Source organism: Lynx rufus, unplaced genomic scaffold (assembly GCF_022079265.1).
Source record: "Lynx rufus isolate CCGP_SWC_20201006 ecotype Redwood Valley unplaced genomic scaffold, mLynRuf1.p SCAF_8, whole genome shotgun sequence".
Classification (NCBI taxonomy): domain Eukaryota; kingdom Metazoa; phylum Chordata; class Mammalia; order Carnivora; family Felidae; genus Lynx; species Lynx rufus.
In genome coordinates this window covers 128771093-128785071 of record NW_025814896.1, presented here as the reverse complement: position 1 = coordinate 128785071, position 13979 = coordinate 128771093, and the positions used below count along the sequence as shown (strand labels likewise).

The following is a 13979-nucleotide window of genomic DNA, read 5'->3' as shown; positions in this document are numbered from 1 at the left end:
GGGCGAGCGGCAGAGGGAGACACAGAATTTGAAGCCAGCTCCGAGTCCTGAGCTGTCAGCACGGTCTGACATGGGGCTTGAACTCATGAACCACGAGATCATGACCTGAGCTGAAGTCGGACACTCCACCAACTGAGCCGCCCAGGCGTCTCTGAAAAAGACACTTTTAAAGTTAACTCCTGAATGCAAGTAAATAATGAAGATTGGTTGGGGCAGCATTGAAAAGTGGGCACTTAATGTAATGGTGAGTGAGCGTCGCTCGCAGTCCCTATAGTCTCCTCATCTATAAACTGAGGAGCTTGTAGTAGGTCGTTGCTTCTCAACGCATTTGTCAGAGCCCCAGACGTTCCATGGGCGCCTTGAGCCTTGATGGCCTGAGGAAGGGGCTGAAAGAGGGAAAAAGAGGCAGGGCTCTGGGCCCTTCCTCCGCTTCTACCCGAGCAGACCCCTTGGGTCTGTTTTATGTATTTGGTTTTCATGGAAGCTTTTATCTCAACCACAAGATTCTGTGGTTAAAAGTTTGAGAACCACTGGACTGAACTTCTCTAGCCTTTCTTTTGGCAAAGTGTTTTTTCTGCCTCTCTGATTATAGATGTTCTTTCAGAGACTCATTTAGACAGGCTCAAATTTATATGCTGTTGAGCTCTTTGGAGTTCCTATAAATTAGGATGCACATCGAGATAATTACCATTCTGGAATTCTAAGCACTTAAATACAAGTCAATCCTTATAACCCCCTTTTAAACCAATTGCCTCGCTGCAGACATGGTCACTGAATATATATTATCGAATGCCAATAAAACAGGAAACCCGATCCTGCCATTTTCCCGATTAGATAGTACAGAGGGGTTAAAGCCAGAATCTCAGCCGTCATTCTGACGGCAGGATTTTGCTTCTCTGGACAGTCTAACTTTGGTTGTCAGGCCAGGCGCGGGGGCAGACCCAACGCCTTCCATCCCTTCGGCTCTGTAGAGTCATGGAGTGGACCAGCTTGCAATCCCTTGCTTTGGGGAAAGAAACTGGTTTTCTTCTGTGGCCAACTGTGTCTACCAATCGCTAAAGGAAACAATAGACCCAGGGCAAGCACTACTCTCAAGTGGTGGCCCTGGGAGGGAGCAGGTCAGCGTCCGAGCCTGGCATTAAGGCGGCCGAGGCCAGTGGCGGATCCCAAAAGACCACAGAGATGGCTTCTGCAGGGCACACCTGCTCTGAAAAGGAGTATGGGGGCCCGGGGAACCGAGGCAGAGAATGGTTTTAGGACTCTGTAGAATCAGAACGAACTTCATAGAAGAGCCTTAGAAATGTTGTGGGGAAGCACATGGAAAAACTAAAAGCCAGACAAGTGACACTCCTTCCTCAGGTCACCCTTAGGTCATGGTATTTCACTTCTTCCAGTCTACACTGTGAGCCCTCAGGCCTCTCTCCACAGGGGCTGGGCACGTCAATGAGGTAACTGACGAGGAGTGTTTCCCGGAAGGCAAGGAGCCTTCGGGAAGGGAGGGTGAGGGGACGGCGTTTTCCCACCGGGAGCCATTGCTCAACAGGCAACAGCCAGAACCCAGACCAAATTCATCACCATGTGAGACTCTCAACCCCACCCCGGACTACTACGGACTCCAGAGAATAGCCAGTGTGTGCGCGAATTCCCTCCTGCCTCCCTTGGCTGTCCGCCTGAGCCAGTCTGTGCCCGTTAAGTTCATCTTCAGTTAAAACTGTGACCACACCCCGAACCCTCAGTCCTTGGGCCACCTCTGTACTGAAGCGCTTGCTGTGCGTATCAGGGATGGAGCATCCTGCCCTTTCTGAGGTTGACAGGCTGTGACGATTCTGATAGGGACCGGGAAGTCACACATATCGTTTACTTCCGTAAATAGTCATCCCATTAATAAGCATCCGCCGAGAGAAGACGGTTCCTTTGCAGACTCCCAGGCCACAGGCTTCGGTTTCCGGAAAATGCAGATCGGGACAGCAGATGAAATAAAGCCATCACCAGCCCACAGGACAGTCTCAAGAGGAGTGACTGTCCCTGTCCTCTGCAGTTGTTGCCAGAGAGCAATTTGCCCTTGAATCCAATCTACCATCCCCAAACTGACAATTTCATTTCCCTCCCAGCCCACCCCCTGCCCCGAAGATCTGCTGAAGCCGCGAGTTCCAGCTGAAGAGCCGGCAGGATAATAGGTGAGTCCCGTCCGTCCATCAGCGATAATAGTCACAGACACTCGTGACGCCTTTTGTCTGCTGGCTTCCCTGAGGATGCAGGCTGGGGACCTGGGGTATTTACACTGCCTTTGTGTGTGTGTGCTTTTAACATCAGCCCTCTTGTTTACTTTCCTGCCTGTTTACTACCTTTGCAGGGGCCCAGCCACTAAGTCAACACGCATTAAGACCCAACATCAAAATGTCATAATGCGAATGAGCAGAATTCAGAAAGGCCAGGGACATTGGCTGCTCTGTTGGGTCCTGTTTAGTCTGAGGGTAATGAAGAGCTCACAGATGACCTGATTTCATTAAACTAGGTCAGATTCGGCTGAAAAGCGGCTATGACTCTCACCCAGTTATCCAGCGGGCTCTCCCTGCCCCCACCCTGCCCCCACCCCAGGGCTTGAATGCTTTCTGGGAATTAACGCTGAGTTTTGTCAATACAGTAGCTAAATCTCCATGGAATAATTGGACCTTTCCCTTTGGCTTCTATTTGTGCAGTGGGGAGGCCGGGCATGGGAGAGAAGGGGAGAGAAGGATGGGGAGATCTGAAATTGCCTTTTGGAGGCCGCTAGCACGGGACGTATGATTCGGGCGTAGCAGATGTCTATTGAGCCAAACATTCTGAGTTACAGCATCTTATCTGAGGGCTGTGTTGACAGAAGCTGCTGACCCGACTCAGTGAGGAAGTTTCCATGCAAACAAGGCTTTCAATGTGCGCAGGCTCCCCCAGGAACACACCGGCAGTCTGCAGCTTCCACAGTCTGACTGTGGGGAGCAGGGAAGGGACCAGTCTGAGGGTGGAGGCAGGAAGCAGTGGTGTGTGCAGGAAGGTTGGGGGCTTGAGGGCTGTCCTTCGGGGGGCTCTGGAGCAGAGGCAGGGCCAGCGGTGGGCATTCCGGGCAGGCAGAGCTTAGCTCATCCACATAGAAGAAAGCATTTCTAACAATAAGGACCAAACAAAGATTGGATGGGCTGTCAGACGAGGTCATTTAAATGTTAGACTTTGCTGAGCGTTCACTATGACGGATGTTGGACACTTCACCTACCTTTTTTCTGGGTTGAACAAACAACATCTCAGTTGAAGGGGAGAGAGGAGGAAATTGAGGTTGAGACATGTTAAGTGACTTATGTAGGGACCAGCAGGAATATGTGGCACAATCAGGACTTGAACCCAGGTCGTTCTCTGCTCATGTGCTTCCCACGCCCCGTGGCCCCCGCCCCTTGTTTGACAGCAGGAGATTAGAGCGTTGCTGGGATTGGGCAGAGGGGTCTCATTCATCGGTTGGAGGCTGGACTAGATGCTTCCTTCAGCAGACTTTCTCAGGGAGAGTTGAAGTCCTTGAGGATTCAAAGGTTCAGGTTTCTTGTTACTGAAGAACCTGAGAAGGTCCTGGAAAGAAAAAGGCAATTTTGGAGTATGATCTCCCTCCCCCCCTCACCCTCACCTTGGACGTATCCAAGTGCTCCTGAACTTCCCATGCCATTTCCTTTGGGCAGCATCTCCGGCCACCTCAGACTGGAGGAGTCGCTTGTCTGGAGCATCTACAGTGCCCACCGGGCTCCTTTTGGGTACTGAGCTCTCTGGGTGCCGGGCACTGGGCACTAGGCACCCTGTATCCTTGGCTGAGGGTCTGGTTTCCCAAGGACTGGCCTGAATGCTGGGCATCCCTGAGTCTTATGAAGCAGCAGGAAAACACTGTGGACATATGGTTGGTTTCGGAGACAAACCAGATGTCACCTCCCCACTTCTACAGAGCAGAAGGAAGAAATATCCCCCAAACACAGCTTGGCATTTGGAGACAGAAGACAGGTTCTAGTTCTGGTTTAATGTCTGCTTTCCACCTGTGAGCCTTACTCCCGTAGCTTCCTCTGGACCTCTGTTTCTTCTTCTCGATGATGGGGGGGTAACATATACCTCTTACAGAGTTCTGGTCAGGATTGTATGAGATCATGCAGATAAAGAGCCTCAGTGGGCTATAAAGTGCTGGGTAGATGTGAAAAATACCCTGAGGCTGCAGAAACAAATCCTAGCAAATGTAAACAAAACACGGGGAATTTATTTTAAAGAAATGGCTTGGAGGTTGCTCTCTGGAGCCTCAGGAAGAACTGGAGTCCAGAACTGCAAGTCCTTCCGAGACCTGGGGCAGCACACTTTCTCCCTCTTACCTCTGCTTTGCCCTGTGTGTCTGTTTCTTCTTCTGTCTCTGCTTGCCAGTCTATGTGGCGTCCAAGATGGCTGCCCCGAAACTCCTGAAGTTACACGTCAAGGGAACCAGTGACAACAGAAGCACCAATCTCCCTCTCAGTTCCAAATTCCTGAGACAAGACTGGGATTGACTTTGTTTGGTCAGGTTGTTACTCCTGGTCCAATCCTCTTGGCCAGAGGGGTGGAGTTACCTGGTGCAAGTAAGGTGTTTGGGGGGGGGGTGTCCTCTCTGTGGTTATATGGATGGGGTGAGTGTATATGGAGAGAATTCCAGAGAAGAGCTGGGGAAGCTAGTAGTTCCTGGGCTGGATAGGCATCTCATACGTGTCCATCATACTCGCTTGGGTTATCTAATGCTGCGTGACAAAGTACCCCAAATTTCAGAGGCTTAACACAACCATTTATTATGCTCACTGATCTCTGGGTCAGGAATTCTAATAGGGCACAGAGAGGATGGCTTATTTTTGCTTCATAGTGTTTGGAGCCTTAGCTGCCAGACTCCAAGCTTGGGGCCGTAATCATCTGAAGGCTTGTTTGGTAAAGACTTGGATAAGTAGGGGCGGCTGATGCTGGCTGAGGGGGGTCTCAGTTCCTCTCCACATGGGCTGCTTGGGCTCCCTCACAGCATGGTGGCTGGGTTCCCAGGGCGGGCATCCGAAGAGAAAGGCAGGCTGAAGCCTCATCATCTTTTCAACGTGGCCTTAAGAGTCACCCAGCATGGCTTCTGTACATTGTATTCAGTAGCTTTCGTTAGAAGGGAGTCATTGAACCTGACTCATGTTCAGGGGTGCCTGCGTGGCTCAGGCAGTTAAGTGTCTGACTTTGGCTCGGGTCATGAGCTCATGGTTTGTGAGACTGAGCCCTGCGTTGGGCTGTGTGCTGACAGCTCAGAGCCTGGAGCCTGCTTCAGATTCTGTGTCTCTGCCCCTCTCCCACTCATGCTCTGTCTCTCTCAAAAATAAATAAACATTAAAAAGATAATTGTAAAAAACTTGACTCTTGTTCAAAAGACAAAGGAAATTAAGTTCAACCTTATAATGAGAGGAGAGGCAAGTTTCTAGAAAACAGAATGGGACTAGAAATATTGCTGGGGGCTTTTGGGGGGCAAATACAACTTGCCACAATATTTGTAATAGTTTCCATTGCACTTGAAGAGACCTTTATAAGAAGCTGAAAGGCCACCTCCGGAGTTGTAAGCTAGCTTATGGGTTTCCCAAACCATTTTGGCTCATGGTGCCCATAGACCAAAAGAAATACCTAACAGTTCTGTTTATTAAGTAGTTCTAGCCGATAACTTAATAATCATTTATCTCCTAACAAATTAGTACCCACCTGAAATAATCACACCCATAAATTGAAAGTAAAAGAACCATTTTTATCTCATTCTTGAATAAATACAGCGAACAGCATGTGAGCCTTTTGGGTGCCATGCAGCTTCTCTGATCCTGGCATCTGATTGGACAGTAACATCTTCGTTTCCTGTCTCACAGTGACTTTCACACTTCATCTGCCCGTTATCACTGAACCCCCAAACCCCGCTTTGCGAGGATAAGATGTCGTTGAAAGGAATGTAGCACAATCTACTGTTGCAGGAAGGAACGACCACAAAGCACGTGGTTTGTGTGATGTCTAACGGATGTCAGGAACTGCTCCAAGATACAAAATACTCTTCAGTGCTTCCCTGAGTTTGCTGTGGGCCTCGGGGTACCTCAACCCAAAGTTTGGGAATCGTGGACTTAAACACAGAAGGTCCAGAATTAGGGACCTACTGATAATGCCAAAGGGGCAGCTTCTTAAGATTTCCAACTTCCTAACAAGGGCATTCAGATTTCAAATGTTTAGGCGACTCCGAAGTTGAGTAATTCAGAATCTGTGTAGTTAAGCTAACTTGTTGAAACCGATGAATTTTAAGGAACCACTTTGGTTCTCTTTCCTGGGAAACAGATGAGAAACAACGAGATCTCCTCCCTTCAGCCTCAGGGATGCTGGAGCTATGAGTTGCAGGTTGTCTTCAAGACATTGACACTTGCCCTGGAGAGTCATTCGTGGAGATCGAGGGAATGACATAATACGCAGGGAACGCATCTATGCCACCAGAGTTTCCCATGTCAGCCCACGCTGGTCAAGAAAGGCAGAGAATAGTTTCATTCCAAGCTTAAGCCAATATTCTTGCCACTACACCAGGGCGCTGCCCAATATGACGGGAAATATTACACGAGTGGTAAAAATGTGAGCTAAGCCCACCCCATCTCCAAACCCAAAAAGCTTCCGAGACCCCTGAAGGTAAATGGAACTAAATCATCGACACAGTCTCCAAAGCAACTTCTTATTTAGTTCAGAACTTTCTATGTGACCCCAATCAGGTCATTTTCTAGCTCTTTGTTTCCTTAAATAGAGCACTGTAGAAGAAGAAGTCACTGTTTTTCTCTAAAGCTACTTAGCAAATTGCAAATGAAAGAGAAAATACACATGCAACTAAGAGAGTTTGTCACCTTGCTGAACTAAAAAATATGGCCCAGTTTCACTTTCTCCTCCCTCTCTCTCTCTCTCTCTCTCTCTGTTTCTCATAATTCTCAGCCAAGACAATAGGAGTCATGTGATGTGACCGAGAAATTGGGCCAGTTAAAAATAGAAGGCGCACTCCACCAAGTTCATTAGAAAGTTGAAGTCTTATTGTTGATTGCCGTTAATTTATCTCTGCCTGCCACATGCGTGAGGGAGCAGGGCGACAGACAATTGGTGACTCTGAGAGCCGGAGCCCCCAGCCCCCCGCTTCCCCTCCTGCCCCAGCTGAGCAGTATCACCCCCGTGAGCTCACCTGGGCCCCGATAATACCCTCCAACCAGCCCCCGGGCCCTGTCTCCTCCAGGAGCCGTTTTAGCTGTGAAACAGTTTTGGTTGGCTTCTCCTCTCTCTCAATGGGGGTGCTCAGCACCCACCCTTGTAAACGGGGGTGCACGTCCCGGGCTTTATAGTCATTTCATTGAAAGGGCTATTCTTACCCCTGTTTTGTAGCCGAGCAGATTGAGGCCCTGAGGGACGGAGTGGGGGGGGGGGGCTGGAGCTGGAAGCCTCTCTTTTTCGGTTGGGTGATGGGTTATGTGGGTCCCTCTCCTAAAGCGTTGGGGAGCATGGTATGCACTGGACGCCTGTACCCTCCCCGTGGCCAGTGCTGGAGTCGGGGAGGGGGTAAGTTAGGGCCGCCGCCATTCGTCCCGATGGTGAGTTAGCAGCGGTGGGGTTCACACATCGTTTCCCTCTGGGTTGGGCCAGCCGAGTCACAGACGCGGGAGTGGGCCGATGGAGGTTCAAGTCTCAGCCTTATTGCTGCTCAGGTTGGCTTGCGGGGCCCGGCTCAGCCCTCTGGCCTCTGGTTTCGAACACCCTTGTCCCAAGTTTCTACTTCAAGACCCACCTGAGGAAGAGCGTAATGTTTTCCCATTTGCCGCCTCGTCTCGTCAAAATCAAACCCGCGGGTGTGGGGGCCTCAGTGCTGAGTACGGGAGGCAGGCCAGACCCTGACCTTGAGCGTTCAGTGTCACCCCGACGAACACCCCGGGGAATGCAGGCGATGACACCAGCCGTCCAGGCTGGCCCAGAGGAGGGCTGAAAGGTAATTCTCCTCCTCACCCTTTTGGGAGGGATGAGCGGAGAGGGAGGGGGCCCAGGTCTTAGCGCCTCTTTGCTCCCTCTTCAGAGAGGGTGCACAGGGTAGGGGCTCTCAGCTGTGCGGCCTGATGTCTCCTGCCTCCCAGCCCACCACACAGGGTGTGCACGGTGTGGTTTGAATGTGAGCTGCGGAGGAGGGTCCCAAACCTTGAGCGACTCGCAAAAATGGGCTTCTCAGCATTGTCTGGGGCCGTGGAAAGCTGAGGGGCCCTTCCCACGCAGGGAAGGTGCTTTGTCGGAGACCAGCCTGGCGCACCTGCCCTCCAGGCGGGTGTTAAACCTCAGCTAAACTCAGGGCCACCCTGCCCACCTGGAGTCCCCTGGGGTGACTTCTGTCCTCCGAGGGCAGCTGGCAAAAGGAGGACCGCGGGGCAGGGGGTCCGGCGGGGAGGCTGGGAGGAGCCGCTCACTTGTGGAGCGTTGAGATATGCCTGCCGCCGGCTCCCCCCGCTGCCTGGAAACGGGGCTGGCCCAGCTTCGATTAGAAGGTCTGGGAAGGCAGTGATCAGCGCTGAAGGGGGGTAGAGAACAGAACCTTGAGGGAATCACCAGGAGATTCCGATCGGGGACGGGGAGAGAGAGGGAGAGAGAGAGAATCCCAAGCCGGCTCCACGCTGTCAGTGCAGAGCCTGAGGTGGGGTTCAAACTCTTGAGCAGTGAGATCGTGACCTGAGCCATAATCAAGAGTCGGATGCTCATCCGACTGAGCCACCCAGGCGTCCCCTAGCCCAGTTTCTATCAGAAGGTGTGGGAAGGGTGTGTTCTAGACTGAATGGGGGTAGGGAACAGAATCTTGAGGGTGTTGCCAGGAGACTGTGGGATCTCTCTCCCCTTTTTGCTTTTACCGCTCTTTGTAGATTCTTCTCCTCTGCCCATTTCTAAGACCTGGGGGTTCTGCTGCCTCTCCAGTAACTGCCGACTCCGCCCACCTCCTCCCTCCCCCCCATCTCCCCCTGCCCTTCTCTTCTCGCATAGACCTCAGGGCAGCAGAGCCCGATGCCAGGGTAGGACAGGGTCTTAGAGCCCTGGTCTGGTCTCCAAATTTCATAAGTGAGAAAACTGAGGCTAAGAGCAGAAAAGAGACTCCTTGGACGTTCCCGGTATATGTTGACAGGTCCAAAATGAATTCATAGAAACTACATTTCTGTGTAGCCAGGAAGAAGTGTTTTCTGAGACACCGTCTCCCTCTATCCAAGGCAATGTTCGTGGGGCGGTCCTAGCCAACCTACGGGACGCGTGACACGTATCATAGGGGGTGGGGGCTGGAATGTTGCTTTACCTGTTCCATGGGGACACTCGCTTGTCTGAGTCACAGGATTGTCCCCAGTGATGACAGAGTTCATATATGGAAAAGGGCCGATGTAATGCCAAGTGCATCGTGCACCCTAAACATCGTTGACTCACTCCTATGGAGAAGCAGAGGTCGGTAGTTAGAGTACGGGTTCTAGAGCTAGATCACCTGGGTTCTGACCCTAGCTCTGCAGTTTACTGTGTGGCCTTCGGCAAGTTATTATTTTTTTTCACCTCTCTGGGCCTCAAATTTCCTGTCTGTGAAGTGAAGATAACAATCATACCATTCTGTAGGGTTGGTGGAGGGTGGAATGAAGATTCAGTGAATTAAGCACCAAGAAGAGTACATGGTGCCTCAGTACTCACTGTTGGCTGTATAATGAATGTTTCCGTCAACAAAGCATGACTGTTATAACTGTGATTGTTTCCCCATCTTCCAGAACCTCAGGGCCCTTGGTAATGAAGAAGTCAGAGTACCCACAGAAAGGCAGGAGTCACGAATAATTCCCCCTGCTTACAATCCCTGGGGATGTCCGGGGGAGCTATGGAACAACTACTTCTTCTGGGATGCTGAAAAAGGGTTCCTGCATGGTAGGAGAAACTGGGACTGACATCCCCTTCAAAGACTCCACGCTTCGAGACAGCACTGTGAATTTTGAGGGCACTTAAAGAAACGTGCAGAAAGATACTGCAACTTCTTAAGAAGATGCTGATCTCTGCCTTTTCCCACTCATTCGTTCAGTGCTTGCAGAACACCTGCTACGTGGCAGACGTTGCTGGGGACCGACAGTGGATTAGGTATGGTCTTTACCCCCAGGAGAGACAGACACAATAAGCCCGTGTTTTCAGGACAGCTTGTTGCGTACAATGAGTCTACGTGGGGCGCTATATGACAAAGGGGATGTTGTGGCTACTTTGGGAGAGTTCCACCGAAGGAGTCTTCAGAGAAGGAAAACATTCGCCTTGGGTCTTGCGCGTCAGATGAGTGGGAGTGCCCCCGACAGCTAAGAGGCACAGACATTCTCAGAACAGGGAACACCCTCTTCTCTTTTCCTTCCTGACAGCCTCGTGAAACAGAGAACAGAATGGCGTGTAGCTGTTTTGTAAAATGGGAAAGGTTACTGACAGATCAACTGGTGAGCCTCCGAAGTTGCAAGAGTCCTCTGACCCCTGCCCTGGGACTCGCCACCACATCTGAGCTATTCTATTAACAATTACCAACCTTCGGGTTCCTGCCTAATACCCATCATCCTTCCCTGGCTGGGGAGTTACCAGTTGAGGTGATCCCTCTATTTTTGAAATGCCGATCAAATGGACAAAGCTTATTTCCATCTCTGCCTCAACTTTTATAAATATCAAGGAATGCCCCAACATTGCCCCCATCCCACTCCCAACTCCGACCCGCTCAAATCAAAAGAGGAGTTCAAAACCTCAACCTTGAAAAGCTTCTGGAATCCAATAGGCTCTGCCTTGCTTGCCTCATCACATCCATTCCCACAGCACGGGCAAGTCAGGTATGAGTTTCAGTTTACATGGGCCCCAGCATTGAAGGCTGAGTGCCCACCAAGTATCTCTGTGAGGGCAAGGCCCAGGAGTGACGCATGGCAACAGCCACCCACCACGTCCAGCTTGTGTGGTTATGGGAGAAAAGAGGACTTCAGGTGGCAGAATTATAAGGAGTGGGGAGAAGGCAGAGCCTCAGGCATTGGATGTCCCGCGGGCTCTGTAGAAGGTTGACTGATCCTCTCGCCCTGATCCCGTGGCTCTAGAGCTGTGCCCACATAGCTCAGCACACACCGAGGTCTTCAGCCTGGTGCAGCAGAAAGAGCAGGGGATTGGGAGTCACTGAGACCTGGGCTAGAAGCACGGTGGTGGCTCCACTTAGCTGTGTGGCTCTACATACAATGGGGCTAGTCAAACTTAACTCAGAAGGTGGCGTGGATTAAACAGGAGGATGAGAGTAAGAATCCAGGCCTGGTGTTAGCTACAAACACATACAGGGTGATCAGCAGATGTTAATATGTCAGACAACAGGCATGTATTGAGCACCTGCTAAGGCTTCCATCTTGAACTGATGGTCTTTAACCATCGTCGTTCAACCTGACATTATTCATTCACTCACCAAACATTTATTTGAGATGAACTCTATGTCAAGCCCTGAGACTTGTGCTGGGGATGCCGACAAGGATAAGATGGATAAGTGTCCCTGTGGAATGCCTACACCATATACTGTCTTCAGCTTTGTCTATAAGGTTGAAATATCGGAAACAACCCAAGGCCCAACAATAAGGGAATGGTTAAGTAGATGGAAAAGAAGCCTTGTTATAGGATCGTGTTGCCAAGTATTTGTTATAATAGTCACTGAAACAAGCAGGAAAGGAGAAGTTTTTAAAGGTTTTTTTATTTATTTTGAGAGAGAGAGAGAGCAAGCACGGAGGTGGGGCAGAGAGAGAGGGAGAGAGGGAATCCCAAGCAAGCTCTGTGCTATCAGCGAGGAGCCCAATGTGGGGCTCGAACTCATGAGCCGTGAGATCATGACCTGAGCTGAAACCAAGAGTCGGATGCTTAACCGACTGAGCCAACCCAGGTGCCCCAGGAAATGAAATTTTAAGTACAATTGGTCCTCAATATTCATGGCAGTGTTCTACAAAGTCACTTCACACACTGACTCAGTGAACAGGACCATTGTTCTTAGGAGAAATACATGGTTAGGTTCCTGTGAGCTTCTGGTTATAGCATTTTTATCAACTGACCAATTCCTATTCTTATTTTATGTGTGTTTCTGTTTAAAGACACTTTATTTGATATCTATTGTTGATTCATCAACATAGAACTCATGGCCAACAGCGCTATGGCCCCTGCCCTAATGAGGCTTTTCTAACACATGTACTTTTTCTTATAAGACACATCACAGCTTCCTGGCTCTTGAGAACACTTGCAGCATTATGGTGGGGGGCTATTTTAAACAGTGAAATCACCAACAGGAAGCACACAAATACAAAAAACATTGCGCTAAATAGATTGGCAAGAGGCCATTTGTTTACAGTATGGAACTGAAACAAGAAGGCAGAGACTCTCTGTGTTTTGCCTTGGCTGGGAACCCGGATGTGGGGTCACTCCAACTCGTCACTTTGTGCATGTCAGTGAATGACCATGAAAGTTCTTTGAGCATCGGTTTTGAGGTTACAGACGCATTTTAGTGAGTAGGGAAATTTGCAAATAAGGAATCCATAGAGGGTGTGCATGTGAATAACGTAGGACATCGCATTAGTATCGATGCATTTCTGTTTTGTTTTTTAAGTTTATTTGTTTTGAGAAGAGAGAGGGAGAGAGAGAGAATCCCAAACGGGCTGCGTGCTAGTGGCACAGAGCCTGTCACGGGGCTCAACCCCACAAACCGTGACATCATGACCAGAGCTGAAACCAAGATTTGGATGCTTAGCTGACTGAGCCACCCAGGTGTCCTGATGCTTCTCTGTTTTAAAATTTTTGCTAATGTGATCCAGTTGGGTTTTGTCCCCTACATTTAAACATAAATACGCCTCAGAGAAAATGAACGTGCAGCCTGCATGTTGCCTCCTAAACCCTCCCTCTCCACCTACTTTGTCTCCTCAGCTTGGTCAACGGGCTCAGAGATGGTGGGAATGAGGCGTCAAGGTCAGTAGCTCCCAGCCTGGGCAATTCCACAGCGACTGAAGTTTCTGGAGTGGCAATAAGGCCAGCCACAAATGCTTGTAACTGCTGTCCCGTGTAGCTGCTGTCCTGCCCTGACGCAGGACCCCTCGCTAGAGAACAGCACTGGGCAGTTTCTCTCAGGTTGTGATCGTGTCGTCTCTGCATGGCTCCCAGGAACTCAGCCCCGTCAGAAACTCCCATTTTCCTGTGTTTTGACGCTAATTAAAGGTCTTCCTAAAACTTGGACTCTTTGGAAGAAGGATTGAATATTCCTTTGATTCAATATGTCTGTGATGGAAATATTTAGAATTATTGCTCTAAATTATGTAAAAGGCACCCTTTTCTATTCTTTTTTAAAGTTATTTGTCAAGAAGCCAGCTTACCTGTTGACGGGACCTCGTATGCTCCATTGGATTATTCTAGGGGTCCATTTGAAGGGAAAGATCCAGAAACATCTTCATCAATACTTGCAGAGGCTAGGAGCAGTATCGTCCTAATTCCTGACTATGGGGGCAGGAAATTCCAGGCCACAAAGGTTGCTAACATTTTTACCTGATTTGCCTCCGGATTTAAAGGTACGTGAATGGCTTGTTTGTCTAACTCAGCTCTGCTCAAATCAATCTTTCATGGATCCCCCCCAGTAAAGATCACCTTGGGTCAAAGGTCACAGGTCATCATGGTTCTCAAATACCTACCCATTTTGTAAGAGTTCCAAAGTGGACAATTACTCGGAAATTAGCACAAAAGAAAAGCAAGTATTTCCAAAAACTAATTGGGAAAAAAAAAATGAGTACAGCAAGCGCGGTGATGTTTCTGATGTTGTCTTTATGGCTCTTCCAATTAATTTCCAGTTTTTCTCCAACTTGACTTGCAATAACATAGAATATGATAGAAGGCACCTGCTGTTGATGTAGAGCTCCCTTGTGCTAGGTCTGCTG

General features: G+C 49.7%; 1 long non-coding RNA gene across 1 annotated transcript; it reads left to right on the top strand.

Moving 5' to 3' along the window:
* The first annotated feature begins 1945 nt into the window (after window positions 1-1945).
* On the top strand, window positions 1946-13251 carry LOC124504031 (uncharacterized). Its single transcript, XR_006960287.1, has 3 exons — window positions 1946-2177; window positions 9807-10880; window positions 12982-13251. It is a non-coding gene; the product is annotated as an uncharacterized LOC124504031 (long non-coding RNA).
* The last annotated feature ends 728 nt before the right edge of the window (window positions 13252-13979 follow it).